At 52.1% G+C, this 15,470-nt stretch overlaps 1 protein-coding gene and 1 long non-coding RNA gene across 2 annotated transcripts in view; one reads left to right on the top strand and one right to left on the bottom strand.

The window, feature by feature from the left end:
• Nucleotides 1-731: 731 nt before the first annotated feature.
• Nucleotides 732-3,696, bottom strand: LOC137851535 (uncharacterized). The gene is made up of 2 exons (XR_011093269.1): nt 1,518-3,696; nt 732-1,396 (listed from the first exon to the last, which is right to left on the bottom strand). It is a non-coding gene; the product is annotated as an uncharacterized lncRNA (long non-coding RNA).
• A 5,343-nt stretch (nt 3,697-9,039) lies between these two features.
• Nucleotides 9,040-15,470, top strand: part of SLC45A4 (solute carrier family 45 member 4) — a 69,819-nt gene continuing 63,388 nt past the window's right edge. Inside the window, exon 1 of the mRNA XM_068672741.1 lies at nt 9,040-9,462. The gene's annotated coding sequence lies outside the window, so the exon portion shown is untranslated. The remainder of the gene's footprint in view (nt 9,463-15,470) is intronic.

The raw sequence follows: 15,470 nt of genomic DNA, 5'->3' as shown, positions 1-15,470 counted from the left end.
GGTCAGTGCAGACAGTAACGGGCATCTGCACTTCAGCTTGTCAGCTAGTCCCCACACCACCCATGGGGAGACAGCAGCTAGGATGAAATGTCCCAGTTGTTCCCATTTCTCTCGACTTTGACGGGTGAATCTGCCACGACCTGCCACAGCCCTGTCACTTCCCTGCGTTTGTTCTGCAACCAGACACAGCAGCAGACACCATTAGCACAGTCTCCAGATACAGATGGCAGCTGTCTCAGGACAAATGTCATTTAGAGCCATCTCCTGAAGGCCCATATCCAGGTATTAAAACCATCAGATACGCTCATTAGCCTGCTAAAAGTGCTCTGCTGTGCTGGTACCAAGAGCTCCAGGGAAAGCCTGGATCTAACACAGGTTTATGCCTTACAGGAAAGCTGTGTCCTCACCGGGTTGTCCCCTTGAGCTGGTGGTAGGACTGTCCATGGGGAAGATAAGGCCAAATTTTGCAGGAACCCCAAGGATGTCCATCTTGGTTTGGGATGGGCTTCATATCTCAGCTCTTACTGCCTCATCGTGGTGCACCTGGATGGGGAAAATAAAGGACAAAAGGACTCAGAGAATCATACAATGGCTTGGGTTGGAAGGGACCTCAAAGATCATTTTACTCCAACCCCCTACCATGAGCAGGGACACCTTCCACTAGATCAGGTTGGCCAAGGCCCCATCCAGCCTGGCCTTTTGTCCACCAAAACCCCCAAGTCCTTCTCCACAGGGCTGTTCTCCACCAGTTCTTCTCCCAGCCTGCACTCCAGGACTGGATTTACCACACGCAGCCGAGCGAGGGACGTAATTCACTGAAGTGCCTTCTCTCGGCAGGAGAGCCCTTCCTGACTGCTGCGAGCGAAATTGCAGGAAACAATATTTTTCCTGCTCAGCCCTGGCAAGCCAACAGCACAGAAGGGACGTTTTTTGGCAGCGCTCCTCTGAGTTGATACAAGCATCAAGGAGACACAAACCAAGGAGGGTACTGCTGTGGTCCACCCTCTTCCAGATATGAAACCATCCTCCTACACTGGCACAGTCGTGGTGCTGTAGGTGTTAATCCTATCCAGAGTTTCCAGAGCAGGGAACTACAAGGCCAGGAAGCTTTGGCAGAGGATCTGGTGAACATTTCAAATCATTCCCTGCAGTGGACAAGCTGTCCTTGGAGAAGTAGAACTATGAAGCCTATTTTTTTAGAGACTGAAGGTTTTTAAAGGATGGTTTTGGAGGTTTTTGGAGACTTCTCCTCTGGGGTAATACATACTGCAATCATAGCACTGTATTTCCATTAGTGGAGGCATGGAAAGAGACCTTTTCTCCATCCAGCAAGTGGTATTTGCAAAAGTGGCAGGAGTTTTGATTTCTAAGATCTTCAGCCCTTCATCTGAGCTGGCTGAAAAAAGTGAAGGATTCAAGGGCTTGAATGAGCAAAGCGGAAAAATCATGTAAGAGAAAGCAAAAGGTCATTAGCTTTGTATCTCCAGCAAACTGAAACCAACACCCTTAGCTATTACCTGTGACATGCTTTAGGTCTTTCTGGATCGGAGCGTGAAAATTTCTGGGAAGGAGACTCAGTCATTTCAGCGTTTGAAGTTTGTATTTTCAGGAAAAACACCCTGTGAGGAGGACAGTGAGTTGGAAAGAGCAAGCAGAAAACAGCAGCGGGGTTAAAGAGCAGAGCTCAAAGAAGAGAAAGGATGAGGAGCAGCCACTCATAGCATACTCAGAGGACAAACCTGCTCTAGGAAGCCACTTCCAAATACTCTAGGATGGGAGTTAAAAAGGTAATGAGGCTCTGAAGACCAATTAGTCTTTGCAAACGATCCCCTGCGATTGAGTTTCGGTGGGAAACGGGCACCTCTGCATCCTTCTGAGGCTCAGCAGGGTGAGCATCGTGCTGGGAGGGTAGAAACGTCAGAGCCTGCAGCAGGCAGAAGGAAAAAAAAAAATCAAGGAAAACTGCTGATGTTGCTGTCAATGCCAAGGGGACTGAAAAGCTGAAGTGCCTTGGAGCAGGTCACTTCCAGAGCACTTGAAAACTGCCATCAAATTATCCGGTCAAATGAGCGTTAGATAAGCAGAGGCTCTTTGGGGGGCCTTCAGGGGAATTCAGACAAGAGGGTTATTCAGCAGCTGGGTGATTAAGAAAACTTTCTGAGGCAGGTGGGGGATAAATCATCGCTGCCAACCCAAGACTCAGCTGGGAGGGTGGCTGAGGAAAGCCGTGAGGCTCAGCTGGGGCAGGCTCCTTCCTGACCAGCTACCAGATCCCCAAGCTCTTTGAGGAAGCTGATTGAAAAAAAAGAGGTTTTTGGGTTTTTGTTTTTTTTTTTTTTGGTTGGGTTCTTTTTCAGCCAGGTTTCCTATGTGGCTAGGAAATCCCCTTATGCAGTCACCATGCCTGTCTGTTCCTCCCCTCCTGCCCAACAGTTTTCACCCCATCAGCAACAACCCTGCGGCTCGCAGAAGCACAAGGAGAGGTTGTCCTGCGCATGCTGTGAAAACGGGTGGGCAAATACAGCGAGGTGTTTGGGGTCTAAGGGCTCAAGCAAAGTGTCACGGGGTCGCAGTCCCTCTGTCCCTTCCATAATACAGAGGAGCAGTGTGTAAAAAAGCTGGGGGACGCTCACCCTCAAACACACATCGGGTTTTGGAAATGGATGGAGGATGTTCCCATCTGGGGACTATCTCAGCCCACCAGCAGCCAGGGCTCAGCCTTCTCAGAGACCCTGGAGGTTGTGCCCAGTGAAGGGACCTGGAGGGAGCCACACATCCGTGGTCTGGCAGAGGACTATCAGAGGAGATGGAGATGAAGACGGCTGGCAGACAGGAGTCTGGCTTCTGCCAGTGAGTCACCGAAGAGCTGGGCAAGCTGCACGTCCTCCTGTGCCTCCAGTGCTGGCAAAAAAAAAAAAAAATAGGATACGAATCTGTCTCCATGTTGGGCCCTGAAATTCTCCAAAGGAGAAAGGAGGAGGAGGAAGGAGGCAGGGTATGTGTGCTAGCCATCACCTTTTGATTCCTGAAAATTGAAAGTGCTTGGTTCATCCTGCAGCCAGCACTAAGCAGTGCCACATAAATCAGCTGATGATGAGTCGAAGTCTATCAGCAAGGTTAATGAAGGACACTGGAGTCACTGTTTCCCCTTCTCTTCCCTCTGCCCTCCTTGTCGTAACAAAGATCTCCTTCTTTCCTTCTCTTCCCTACTGAATAAGTTAGGTCTGGCCATCCCCAGCTCCAGCTCCTGCTCCTAGAAGGGTCACCAGGGTTAGATCAAGACCATATTTGGTGGATTTGGAGTAATTCACCAAATTGGAGTAATTCACCAGATTTAGAGTAATGGCAAGGGAAGGGCTACACAAATGGCACGTGCTGATGGCACCTAGGGGAGCAAGGCAGAAAGATTCCAGATCGGCGTGCTGGGCTGGGAGACAAAGCAGTGAGTAAATCCTGGTGACTCACTGACATAGGAAAGGGTGGAGAGACTCGTCACTGGCAGCTCCTCCAGGGGACAAAAAAAATCATCAAACCCATCTGCCTCATCTACCTCAGCCTCTTCCCATATGTCTTGTGCTCTCCAGTGGACTTCGACTAGTTTCTTGCTCCCTCCTTTATTGGGGGACCCAAAACTGACCACGGTGCTCCACGTAGAGGAGGATCATCACTTCCCTCAACCTGCTGGCTTTGCAAGGGACCTGTAAGAGAACAAAAACTGCCCGTAAATTCAGCAATGGTTGAATCAAAGCCGTCTCAGAAGACCCTGACAGTTCTGCTCCCCCTCCCTGTACCACGTCTTTGGAAATCTCATCTGAGAACGAGCCTACAGATACTTCTTGTTACTTGCCAAGAATCTCCCTGCAAGAGCAGCAAAAAAAAAAAAAAAAAAAAAAAAAAAAAAAAAAAAAAAAAAGCTGTTGCATCTTTGACAGCAAAGCTTTAAGTATTTGCTGATGTGAACTAACATCCCCCTCTCCGTTTTGATTCGTACGTCCACTCTTCTCTGCCTGATAAATTGCCTCCCGTGTAGAATCAGAGAATCACAGAATGGCTTGGGTTGGAAGGGACCTTGAAGACCACCTAATTTCAGCCCTCTGCCATGGGCAGGGACACCTCCCACCAGCCCAGCTTGCCCAAAGCCCCATCCAGCCTGGCCTTGAGCACCTCCAGGGATGGGGCATCCACAGCTTCTCTGGGCAGCCTGTGCCAGGGCCTCATTTTTTGCCCCATGATCAAAACTCTTTGGGAGCAAACCTAGGAAGGATGAACAACAGATAGCTCCAGCCAGCCTGGAGATGAAAGGGTGCTTTCAAATCACTAAGAAAACACGATTTAAAAAAAAATAATATTCCAAAGCAGGAGCTTAGTTCAGCTTTTAATCACCTTCTCACGCCGCCAGGCTCCACTGAGATGTTATTACCCTGGCTGATAGAGCCCCTCGCAGCCCAGAAGCGAGAGCAGGAGGCTGTGGGACAGGACGCCTGGGCTGCCCTGAGGTCTGCCCCCGACCTGCTGTGGGAAACGCATCTCAGCCCGGCTCCTGAGGGGCTGTACTGGCAGATTTGGAGGCCGAGGGTTTGCCTGCGAGGTGGTTTTGTGCAGCGTGCGTCACTGCAGCTGTGGTTTCCACCGCACTTATCGTGCCGGCCCCGTAACGCTTCCCTGTCTTACCGAGGTGTCAGGAAGATTAGTTGATGTTTGCTCAGCGCTGGACAGATGCGAGGAGAGGGGAAAGGTCCCCTGCCAGCTCTTCCTTCTTGCTGAGCAAATGTCATTCTCTCTGATGATGTTTTCAAGCCCTGCCAGGATCCCTCTGCTTGCCTTTGCCTCCTCCCCTCTGGTGGCCCTTGCAGACCAAGGTCCCAGAGCAGAGCTTCTCCGCCCAGCACGGCAGGAACCTTCTCATGGAAAACATCAGGGCTCTCAAAAAAACCTTCTTCTTTCTCACCCCTTGCTTTCCTACTGGGTCTGTGTCCCCCTGTCCCTCCTGCTTTGTGGCCACACGCTACATGGGGCTGGTAGGAAGCGCTGGACAGAGCAAGTGGGACCAAGCTGGTCCCTCCTGCACCTCTGTGAGAGCAGGAGTCTGCTGAATTGTTATTTGAGGAATAAAGGCAGAAATCCCATTTTATGTGCCCCTGCACTGGCCCTGCTTCTCTCTCTCTTTGCTGCCATCACTTTGCAATGGATTTGTCCCCAGGAAAGGGAGGCAGGTTAGCTCTGAATTAGCTCTGCAACCACACAGAGCCCAACGCCAAAAATCTGCAAAAATAAAATAAAAATAAATGCAAAAATCTGCATCGGCCACCTCCAGCAGAGTGGCCAGAACCACGTCCTGGTGGCTTTTGAAGGTGTCCAAGGAGGAGACTTCACAACCCCTCTGGGCAGCCTGTGCCAGGGCTCAGGCACCTGCAGAGGAGCAAAATGCTTCGTGCCATTCAAGGCCATTCCCCAGGCTCAGCAGTGTAGCCACGTGGGGCAGTCTATCTGCTTGGAAGAAGAAAAACCTTTTTGCAACACACCAAGGTGCCCGGCCAGGGTTGCCATGGTAGGAGGAAAATCTCTGGGGCGATTAGGATTAAACATTGGCTTCCCTAAGACCGAATGGAGGTGGCCCTGCTTGAGCAGGGGCTGGACCAGGTGGATCCACAGGTCCCTTCCCACCCCAACCACTCTGTAGCTCTGGGATTTTGTAAGCAGAGCCCCCAGATCTCCAGGTAACGGAGCCACGAGGTTTCTCAGATGACCCTGGCACTGCCAGCCTTTGGTGAGACCCCAGATGCAGCCCTAACCCCAATTTCCTTCCCTGTGGCCGTGCCCTCGCTGCCCTGGTTATCTCATGCCGTGTTCTGCTTTAAGCTAAACCTTCTCCCTGGGGTTCGGTGCCAGGTGGGACATGGAAGGATCCCAAAGCGATGGGCAAGCCGCGGGGCTGAGCCACGCAACACCAGGGCTACCTGGAGAGGAACGATAGGGGGAAAGCTAGCGTGTGAGATCTGACAGGCTCGTATCAAAGCCAGCTGGCTGGCACACACACCGAGCCCAAAACACCCCGGGCCACCCCCCTCCCACCCTCCTGATACCATCACACCCCTCCGCGTTTAATTAAAAAGGGATTAAAGCCGGCTGCAAGGACGTGGGCGACGGCTGAGGTCAGGGGGTGCCTTGCGAGCAGGCGCCAAGCCCCGCAGCTGGTGCTGGGCCACTGGGCTGCCTGCTGGCGACTCCGACTTCTCCAAAACCTGGGAAGGTCTCAGCTGAGAGTCAGGCACCTCATCCGGGCTGTTTTTTTTTCTTACAGATCTGCTCCAGGAGGAAAGAGTAGGATTAGTGGTGCAGGAGCCCACGGGGGATGCTCACACCACTGGTAAGGGTGAGTAGGATGGGGACACATCTCTGCTGGCTCTTCCTGAGGCTCAGATTTGGCTGTGTGTCCTCCAGCCCGCTCCTCAGTTCCTAAAGTGGGATCGTTCCCCCAGGCAGAGCTCAGAGGGTTTTTTTTCCAGCCAGGCACACACCAGTCCTTCCCAGATCCAGGCTGATGGAAAGCCCTGGGAAGGTGTCCGTGGATGGGGCACAGGGCCAAGGAGCCCCCATCTCCCCTCGCTCTTGGGGCATTCCCTAACCGTGGTGGGAGATGGCTGGAAGTCACCTCCACAGTGGGGTTAACCTGGGTGTGAAGTCTTCATGTCAGCAAGTTTCACTTTCAGGAGACTAACCTATTCCCAAAAAGATGGAGAAAAACTTAGTTAGAAGTTTATCAGAATATCAGCAGGGACCCACAAGGATCATTGAGTGCGACTCCTGGGTCCGCACAGGACCACCCAAAAATCAGACCCTGTGTCTGAGAGTGATGGGACATGGCGTGTGGTGGCAGGAGGAGAGATGTCTTGGGATGGTGGGTGGACTCCACCACAGCGATGTCCCTGGGCCTCTCAGTTTGTATCACTGCAAAGAACTCATCTGGAGGACACAAGTGGGTCCCTTGTCAGTAGGGTGGTGGCTCGTCCAAGCTGTGACACGGGACCAGGTCCCATGGGTTGGACAGGCCAGTCCATGGTATGTCAGTCCTCCTGGTTTGACCTGACCCAGCCACACATCCCCTAAAGCATTTTGGCTCTGCCCCAAACCCAGATCTCCCTCAGTGGTTTGGCCATAACAAGCCTGAAGAGCCCAGTGGAGTTCCTGGTGGCCTTTTAAGCTCTTCCTATCAGGATTTTATAGAATCATAGAATAGGATCATTAAGGTTGGAAAAGAGCTCCAAGATCATCTGATCCAACTGTCCCCCTGCCACCAATGTCACCACTAAACCATGTCCCTAAGCACCAGGCCCAACCTTTCCTCGGACACCCCCATGGACGGTGACTCCACCACCTCCCTGGGCAACCCGTCCCAGTGCCTGACTGCTCTTGCTGAGCAGAAATGTCTCCTCATTTCCAACCTGAACCTCCCCTGGCACAACTTGAGGCCATTCCTGGTCCTGTCAGTGGTTACCTGTGAGAAGAGGCCGACCCCCAGCTCCCCACACCTTCCTTTCAGGCAGAGAGCAATGAGGTCTGCCCTGAGCCTCCTTTTTAGACTGAACACCCCCAGTTCCTCACAGGACTTGTGCTCCAGGGCCTTCCCCAGCTTCATCGCCCTTCTCTGGACACGCTCCAGGGCCTCAATGTCCTTTTTGTAGTGAGGGGCCCAAAGCTGAACCCAGAACTCGAGGTGCGGCCTCAGCAGAACAGAGCACAGGGGGACGATCACCTCCCTGTTCCTGCTGGTTCCATTACTCCTGATACTGGGTGCTGTTGGTGCTGTCACCCAGCCTTGGAAAGAGCTCTCCCTCCCTCTTTCCCTCCTTCCACACCCCACACTTGCCAGAGCCCAGCTGAGTCACCCGCTCCGCCTCAAGCAGCCCACGCTGATTGAATTCCCTAACGATTAAGCAGGGCCTGAAATCTTCACAGCACTTAACGTGGGTCGACTAATTAAGACGAGCGCCTAGCTGAGGTAGGTTAGGTTCAGTCTTGCAGGCGAGCGTGCCTCCTGGATTGAAGGCAGAGCCACCTTTTTGTCCCCATGGGTCCCCACTGGGACCTCAAAGGGTCACAGGGCCCATAAGACCTTGTCCCTAGCCCAGGTTTCTTTCAAAGCCTGACCTTCACTGGGCTTTTCTCCCACATTTTCTGTCCTCTCAGGGGGGACAGGATTCAGGTTCACCGAGGTGTGGGCACCCCACAAGCAGCCAGGTGCCTGCAGGGTCCCGCTGGCTCTGCCTGGTTCCCAACCCCACAAGACTCAGGGCCTGATCCTGAGTGAATCATTTACCTTTCTCCCCCAATGCACCTGCTTTTCACCCAGGTGAGGATAAAAGAAAATCTCCTGCAGGTTCCCAACCATCAGCTAAGGTCTGCCTTGGTCCTCCTGATGATTACAGGATCCCCCAGCGCAAGGACAGCCACCCCAGCTGTCGGCGGCCCCATTTGACTTCCTGACACCAAGAGGTTCAGCCCCTGCTCCAGCCCTGTGGTGCCCATAACACCAAGGAAGGGGCTTGAGCCAAAACCATCAGCGTGCAGGTTGTAAAAGCATCTCCGCTGCTTGTAAGGGACGAGGGACACCCTTCCCATGTTTTATTAATAGGGAAACTTCTACCCTCATTGTGAAATCCACCCCAGAAAATCCAGGGTCCTAAAGCAGAGGAACTTGTAGACTAATGCTTTACCTCTGGGTCATAAAACATTGCATACATTAGGAGGATTTTTTATTTTTTTATTTCTTTTTTTGATTTTTTTCTCTTTCCTGAATATGCGCTGATCTCATTCAGCCGGGGAAGAGCACGGCGTGTGCTCAGCCGGGCTCTACCTGGCAAGCTGCACGGGCTGTGAGAGAGGGAGCGAACTTGCGAGCAGGCTCTGCAGTGGCTGCTGCCAGGCTCCTCGTGGTTTCCTGCTGGAGCGAGAGCTCGGCTTCTTCACCTGGCCTTCTGCAGAGAGATGAAGGGTAAGGCAGCACAGCAGCTCCACGCACCGCCAGCATCCTCTGCTTTCAGATTAGCTGGGGTCGGGATTTGCCGCTAGCTGGGCGAGAAAACGTCTGCAGGCTTCCCCCCCACCACCTCCCAGGGAGCAAGAAAATGCTTTAAACGTGCTGCGTGCAGGCAGAGAAATCAACGGGGACCGCTCCTGATGCTATTTTAAACGTCGACACAGAACCACTAGCTAGCGGCACTGAATCCAGCAGGGCTGCAGAAAGCCAGAAGCAGCAGCAGAAGGCACCGGCTGCCTGCCCGTGCAGCAGGGAAGCATTTACAGGGACGCGTGGGCTGCTTTTTTGGGTCTGCTTCGTTCGGTGCGTCTCCTCCCGACACCACCGTGGCGTTGACATGTCGGCTTCTGGATGCATGCGGGCAGCTCCGGGGTTCAAAATGATCCGCAGCTAAGCCGTCCAAAGGGATCCGCGCTGCAGCCCATGTGAGTGCCCCGGTGGAAGTTTGCATGCGTGGCTCCAAGGGGGGGATGCAGCTCTCGGCCGGGTGACCGAGGGGGAAAAAGGGCATGCCGTGGGCTCGCTGCATCCGCCGGGTGCTGCTGAAGGCAGCGCGGGAGCTTAAAGGTGGCATCGGAGAGCAAAGATAGCGCAGCGACTCCCAGCCTAAAAATAAAGGCTGTTGCAGAGCCAACTGCCGCAGGAAACGTCCCCTCGGTAAAGGACTGGGAAGGAGAAGAGCAATGCCGTGGCTGCCGCTGCAGCTCTTGGTGCAGGGGGGTTAATTGGGGGTGAGGATGTTTGCTGGTGGTTAAATGCTGCAGCCTGGGAGGCCGGTTAAAGATGCAGAATTACCAGAGCGGGCACAATCATCTCGTGACAGGGGAGCACCGATTGATTTGATTTCATCCTAGGGGAATAAATAAATAAATAAATAAATATGGGTTTTTTTAAGATAAGGCCCGTTTTGCAAAGCCCAGACACCACGGGGATGGGCACAACCGAGAGCAGCTCTTTGGACCGGCGGCTGGATGCCAGGCCTTTGCAGAAACGCTGCTTGTGCAAGCAAAACTGCTGCTGGAGGAAAAAGCTCAGGGGCTGGGGAGCTTCTTGTGCGTGGGTGCCTGTCTGCGCTTTTGGGGGAGGAGGTGAGAAATGCTCCCCGTCCCCCCCAGCTGACTCTGCAGCCGCTCGAACACGATGGTTTTGCTGTGGCTGTGATGCTGGGTGCGATGCAGGGCCGTGCTTTTAGCAGGAGAAAGCTGCCGGGCTTTATCATGATGGTTATTTCTGGTGCTTACAGCCTTGTAAGCAGGAATTTCGTAGCTCAAACCAGAGCTTGTTTCTGAAAAGCTGGTGTCGGGGGCCCGTTGCTGCTCCTGATGGATTAGGATTGATTCCCCTGATGGAGGGATCGATGCTGTGTGGTCATTACATGCTCTGGGCACAGGTCCCACCTCCTCCTGCCTTCCCTGGTTCACATCTCTGTTCCCTGTTTTGGGGATGAAAGTTAGGGAAACGTCCTGGATTGCTACTTCATTGCCTTTCACTACATCGTTTGTTTTCGCACTAAATTTACGGTCTGTATTTTTTTATTTAACACAGCCGAGGACAAAGGGTCCTCTGTGCTGCGCAGGCGTCTTAAAATGTCCCCATTAAACCTCGCCCTGTGAAACCATAGGGGTTGAGTGCCGCGTGCGCTGGTAGTGATGGCCCCGACGTTTCTCCTCCTGAAGATTACAGGAGCTGAGCTCAGAACAACGCTGTCGTTGTCAGAAAGGCTGCAGGGAGGGAGGAAGGACAGCAACATTGGCACACGAGGGAAGGGCTGCAGCTCTCTGACTTGCAGGACACCTTCCTGGTGTCTTCAGCCAGAGAGGTTGTGGGGTCTTCTCCTTGGAGACCTTCAAAAGCCACCAGGATGTTGTCCTGGGCACCCTGCTGCAGGTGGCCCTGCTGGAGCAGGGGCTGGCACAGATGGCCATCAAGGTCCCTTCCCACCCCAACCACTCTGGGACTCTGTGATTCATGATCTGGATGACCAGGAAAATCTTCATCCACCTCTGAAGCACAGCCACGGCTTCGCTTGGCAGGGCTTGGCAACCCACGCATATCCTGCCGTGGAACTGGGCGTCACATTTTAGCCCTGCCGTCCACCCACCTTCCCACAGCGGGTGCCGAAAGTGACCAAGCACCAAAAACAAACTCCTTCTGGATGAGCAGCTTTCCTGGATTGATACCCACAGAGTGCCTCTGCCTGCCCTAAAGTCATCCACAAGCTGCTCTGAGATGGGTCCAGCCCCCCAAGGGACAAACATTTCCAGCATCCCAAAGCAATAGGAATTTGAACACACACACACAACAAACACCTTGCTAGCAGCTGCACGCATGCACGAAAACACTGACCTGAACAGCAGCCAGATCGTGTTTTTCTTTATGAGAATGCCCCGTTCTTGAGCAATTTTTCCAGTACATCCCACACAAAGAGGTTTTCCTTGAACGCCACACGGCAGCAGTTACCACCTCGTGCCAGGTTGTTTTCTTTTCTCATTGTGTAAGGGCTGGGAGGGCTCTCATGCATCACCTGGTGTCTCCGTCCTGGCTGAGACACCCTGAGCGATGTGTCCTCAGGGCACTCGGGGACCGAAATCCAGCCAGGTTTCCCTGCCCCTACTTGATGTGCGGAGTCCTGCTGAAGTCACAAGATCCCAGAGCGGTTGAGGTGGGAAGGGACCTCTGGGCCCACCTGCTCCAACCCCTCCCTGCTCAAGCAGGGCCACCTAGATGAGGTTGCCCATCAAGGCAAGCCGAGACAAGATCACAGCTTTCCACAAAAGCCTCGGGCTTTCATTTTGGCACGTACATGCGGGTCTATTAAGGTATCATCCTTCCTCTTCTCGTCACGGGAACAGCCCTCATGGGACGGGCACGTTGACTCTTCCAGGTTCACATGCACTGCAGAAACCTTATTGATACTCAGACTCCTTCAACACTGGCATTGGCTATTAGTGTCTGGGATATTTTGCTTAATTAGCTAAATTCTTGGTTGTCAAAGAGCTACGGAGTGAACAAGAACAATGTATTTAGGGTTGCGGGTATAACCAAAGTCCCACATACTCCTCAATTGTCCCAGGGTAGCCTGTGCTTACTCTGAGTTTGAGCTACTTTGAAAAAGGGGAGTTTTTAAGGCCTTATTTGACCTCATTTATCAACTTTGGCCACGTGAACTGGGCCACACAGCTTCCACTTGCCCACAGGATGCAAAGACGAGCCAGGACATGCCTTAATGGGTAGAAGAGGATAGTTTGCCCCAGCTGGGTTGACCCCAAACATAGGATCCCAATTATCTATCAAATCATGTATGATGGATCACTGCACTTCATGATTAGCTATGAATGATGGACATGGAATATTTATTCCTAACTAAGGGAATGAAATGGTCAGACTCTCCCATCCCACATGGGAGAGCTGCAGGGTTATTTCTAGGGGAGCAGCTCTGCTCCTTGGCAGACACTTCTCATTGATCCAAGCTTGAAATCCCATCAGGTCCCTCATTTCTGCAAGCAGGAGGCAGAGAGAGGCCAAAGAAGCACTGTCTGCCCTGCCTGTCTACCTCCTGGTACCCTGCACATTGACCTGATTTGAAAACCAGGAGAAAAAATTGTATTTGTTCAAGAGAATCTAGTGAAAATTTCCCATGTTGTCTCACTCAGTAAAAACAAACAAACAAAACCAGTATTCTAGTTCTTTATTGACCAAATTAGATCATTTTGAAAAGTCCATTAATTGTAAAACCCCAACCCTCCCCCAAATCAAAAGGCATGGGATATACAAAATTTGCTTTCCCCAGTTCTCTTATCCAAATTTGATCTTCAGTTTGCTCGGCCGTGATGAATTTTTGGCCTTTAACATTTCCCAAATAAACAAATAAATAAATTTGGAGCCCCAAACAAACAAAAAAAATGAACAGAAATTGTATATTTTCTTTTTATTTCTAACGTAACACACCACAGAAATGCCTAGGGAAACCTCTGCTTCATGGTGCAGTTTTATGAGGGAGAGAAGTAAACCCTGTAGTGATGCAAAGGCGAACTGATCCCTGTCCCCATGTGATGCTGGAGCAGACTGAGCAGCTTGTTACACATCCTTTATCTGTTCTTTTAGGTCTATTTTGGGGTATTTGACATGATTAGGTAATCATTAGGCACAGGAGAAGCTTCTGGCTGGGATCACAACCGCATTGTTGGCCGGGGACTCCTGCATTTGAGTCCTGTGTTAATGAACATGGAGTTAATGAATACCTGTTAGGAGAAGAGGTTAATGAACATGGAGCTAATAAATACCTGTTTGGAGAAGAGGTTAATGAACATAGAGCTAATAAATACCAGTTCGGAGAAGAGGCTGAGCTAGTTTGTGGGCCGGGGGCCATGTAGAGGATGCAGAGGATCCTGCCAGAGGATTCAGTGTGCTTCAGTGGGGAGGAGGGGGAGTTTAAGATCACAATTACCGCATGCACAGAGAAAAGAACTATAAACACACTAAGAAGAATACAGGTTAAATTTGATTTGGCAATCTAAATAAATAAATAAATAAATAAATAAATAAATGAGCAGTGCTGCACAGGGGGGGCACTTAGTCCGAAATCTAAGTGGCTTGAGGAGCGAAGAACCATCATGAACCAGTAATATTCTCCTCATTTCTCACGTAAACATCCCAAATCTCTGACTTTTCCCCTTCAGAAAGTGGCTTTGAGCTGCAGAGCCGCCTGCCCTCGGGAAGCTTTGGCAGCCATGGCGGCGCTGAGGGCCTTGGCAGCCATTTTGCCACGTCCATGGTGCGGGCGGGTTCGTGGGCCTGAGGAGAACATTGGGCTCTTTTTCGGGCGAGCAGGAGTTGTGGCTCTCCACACGTTGTGCCAGGACTCGGCAGCACAAAGGCTGAGGAAGCCCAGGGCCACGTTGGCTCTTTGTGAGAAGGCCGGGCAGACACATCCAGGTCATCCGCTCCAGACGGCATTCACAGCCTGTGGTTTTTGTCATCCTCCAGTCATCCCAAGGGGAGCTCGGCGCCTTGGCAGCAGCCCTGCCGCTGTCCCCGGGGTCCCTGGAGCATGGCCGGAGCGTGTTGTGGCTCTTTGGGAAGAGGCCACCACGTCCTGCTTGGATGTGAGGTGCCTCACGCACGGGGCACCCGGCCACGGCGCCTCTCGGGTTCATTTGGGCACAAAGCTCATTTCTGGCCGGCTGAGGAGACATCCAAGGACAGGATTGAGCTGCGGCTCACCGTCTCCTTCCTTCTCCTCGGTCCTTGTACTGCTTTTGGCTGGGATAGTTAATTCCTAGGAGGCATAGATGCAAAAGGGAATGAAGCGAAGGTCATCCGCGGCCAAGTCCATAGTTGTCTCTCGCCATGCCTTGGTGGAGTCCAGCATTCAAGCTTTGGGAAGTGTTTGGAACTGGATAAATGAGCAGGAAAGGCAGCATTTTGGCAGCTGTGAAAAGGAGAGGCAAGCTTTATCCTTTGCTCCGAGGTTTCCCTCGGCTCCCAGGCTTTAGACACTGAGGCACAGGGGTTGGCAGAGCGCAACGAGGGAGATTTGGCCACGCTTCTTGCTGGGCTGACGGGAGGGACTGTGCTGGAGGAAACAACGGCTCGATGACAGCTTTCACATTCACGGGGCAGCTCGTGGCCGTGCCTGCCTTTGGTGTGCTCGTTTTCATGGCATTTTCAGTAGATGCACCTTTGAGAGGGAAAGAAAATGAGTGCAAGATCCCATTTTTCTAGCAGACCCTGCCTTTCATTTTTGAGGCCAGCTGTCTGTCTCAAAAAAAAGATTTTTCTTTACAGTCCTGGAGAGAGAGATGAAAATACAGGGTCAGCTGCAAAAGATCAACTTGCTGCAGCAAACCCAGCGCCCTCTGCACCAGCCGAGAGAGCGGGAACTTGGCTTGCGTTGCTTCTACACAACCGATCAGTGAAAACCAGGCAATGAAATGCTGTGGGTTAGCATTGTCCTGCAGGCTGGGGGGTGGCCAGAGCTAGCACACACGGTGACACACACAAACACACCGTCAGCTGGGGAGACCCCAGGTCCTCCTGCTGCTTGGTTCTCCATAAGGAAAGGCCCGTTCAGCGCAAGCACCGTGGATTCAGGCCTGCTTAGCTGCTGAAATTTTGTCTTCCCACAGCTTCTGTGACTCACTCAGCCCTGTTCTCCTCCTCCCTCTTTATTTCTCTTTCATGTTTCCTTTATTCCCTCCTCTAGCTTCTGATGGGGTCGCACAGGCCCGTGTATTTGATTCTCTTCCCAGGGATCACTCATCCACACGAGCAAACTCAGCCACCTCTCCCTGCTGCTAAGAGCATCTTTCTATTCCTAACCAAACCTTCTGATTCCTTCTGCCCTCCATACCATCTTAGCCTCTCCTTCATCTTCTCATGGGTGCCTAATTAATATTTAAAGGTCAGCCTGGCTAAAACAGCCTTGGATATC

Source organism: Anas acuta, chromosome 2, assembly GCF_963932015.1.
Source record: "Anas acuta chromosome 2, bAnaAcu1.1, whole genome shotgun sequence".
Classification (NCBI taxonomy): Eukaryota; Metazoa; Chordata; class Aves; order Anseriformes; family Anatidae; genus Anas; species Anas acuta.
The sequence above is the reverse complement of the archived record's forward strand: the minus strand, read 5'-3'. Positions and strand labels throughout refer to the sequence as shown.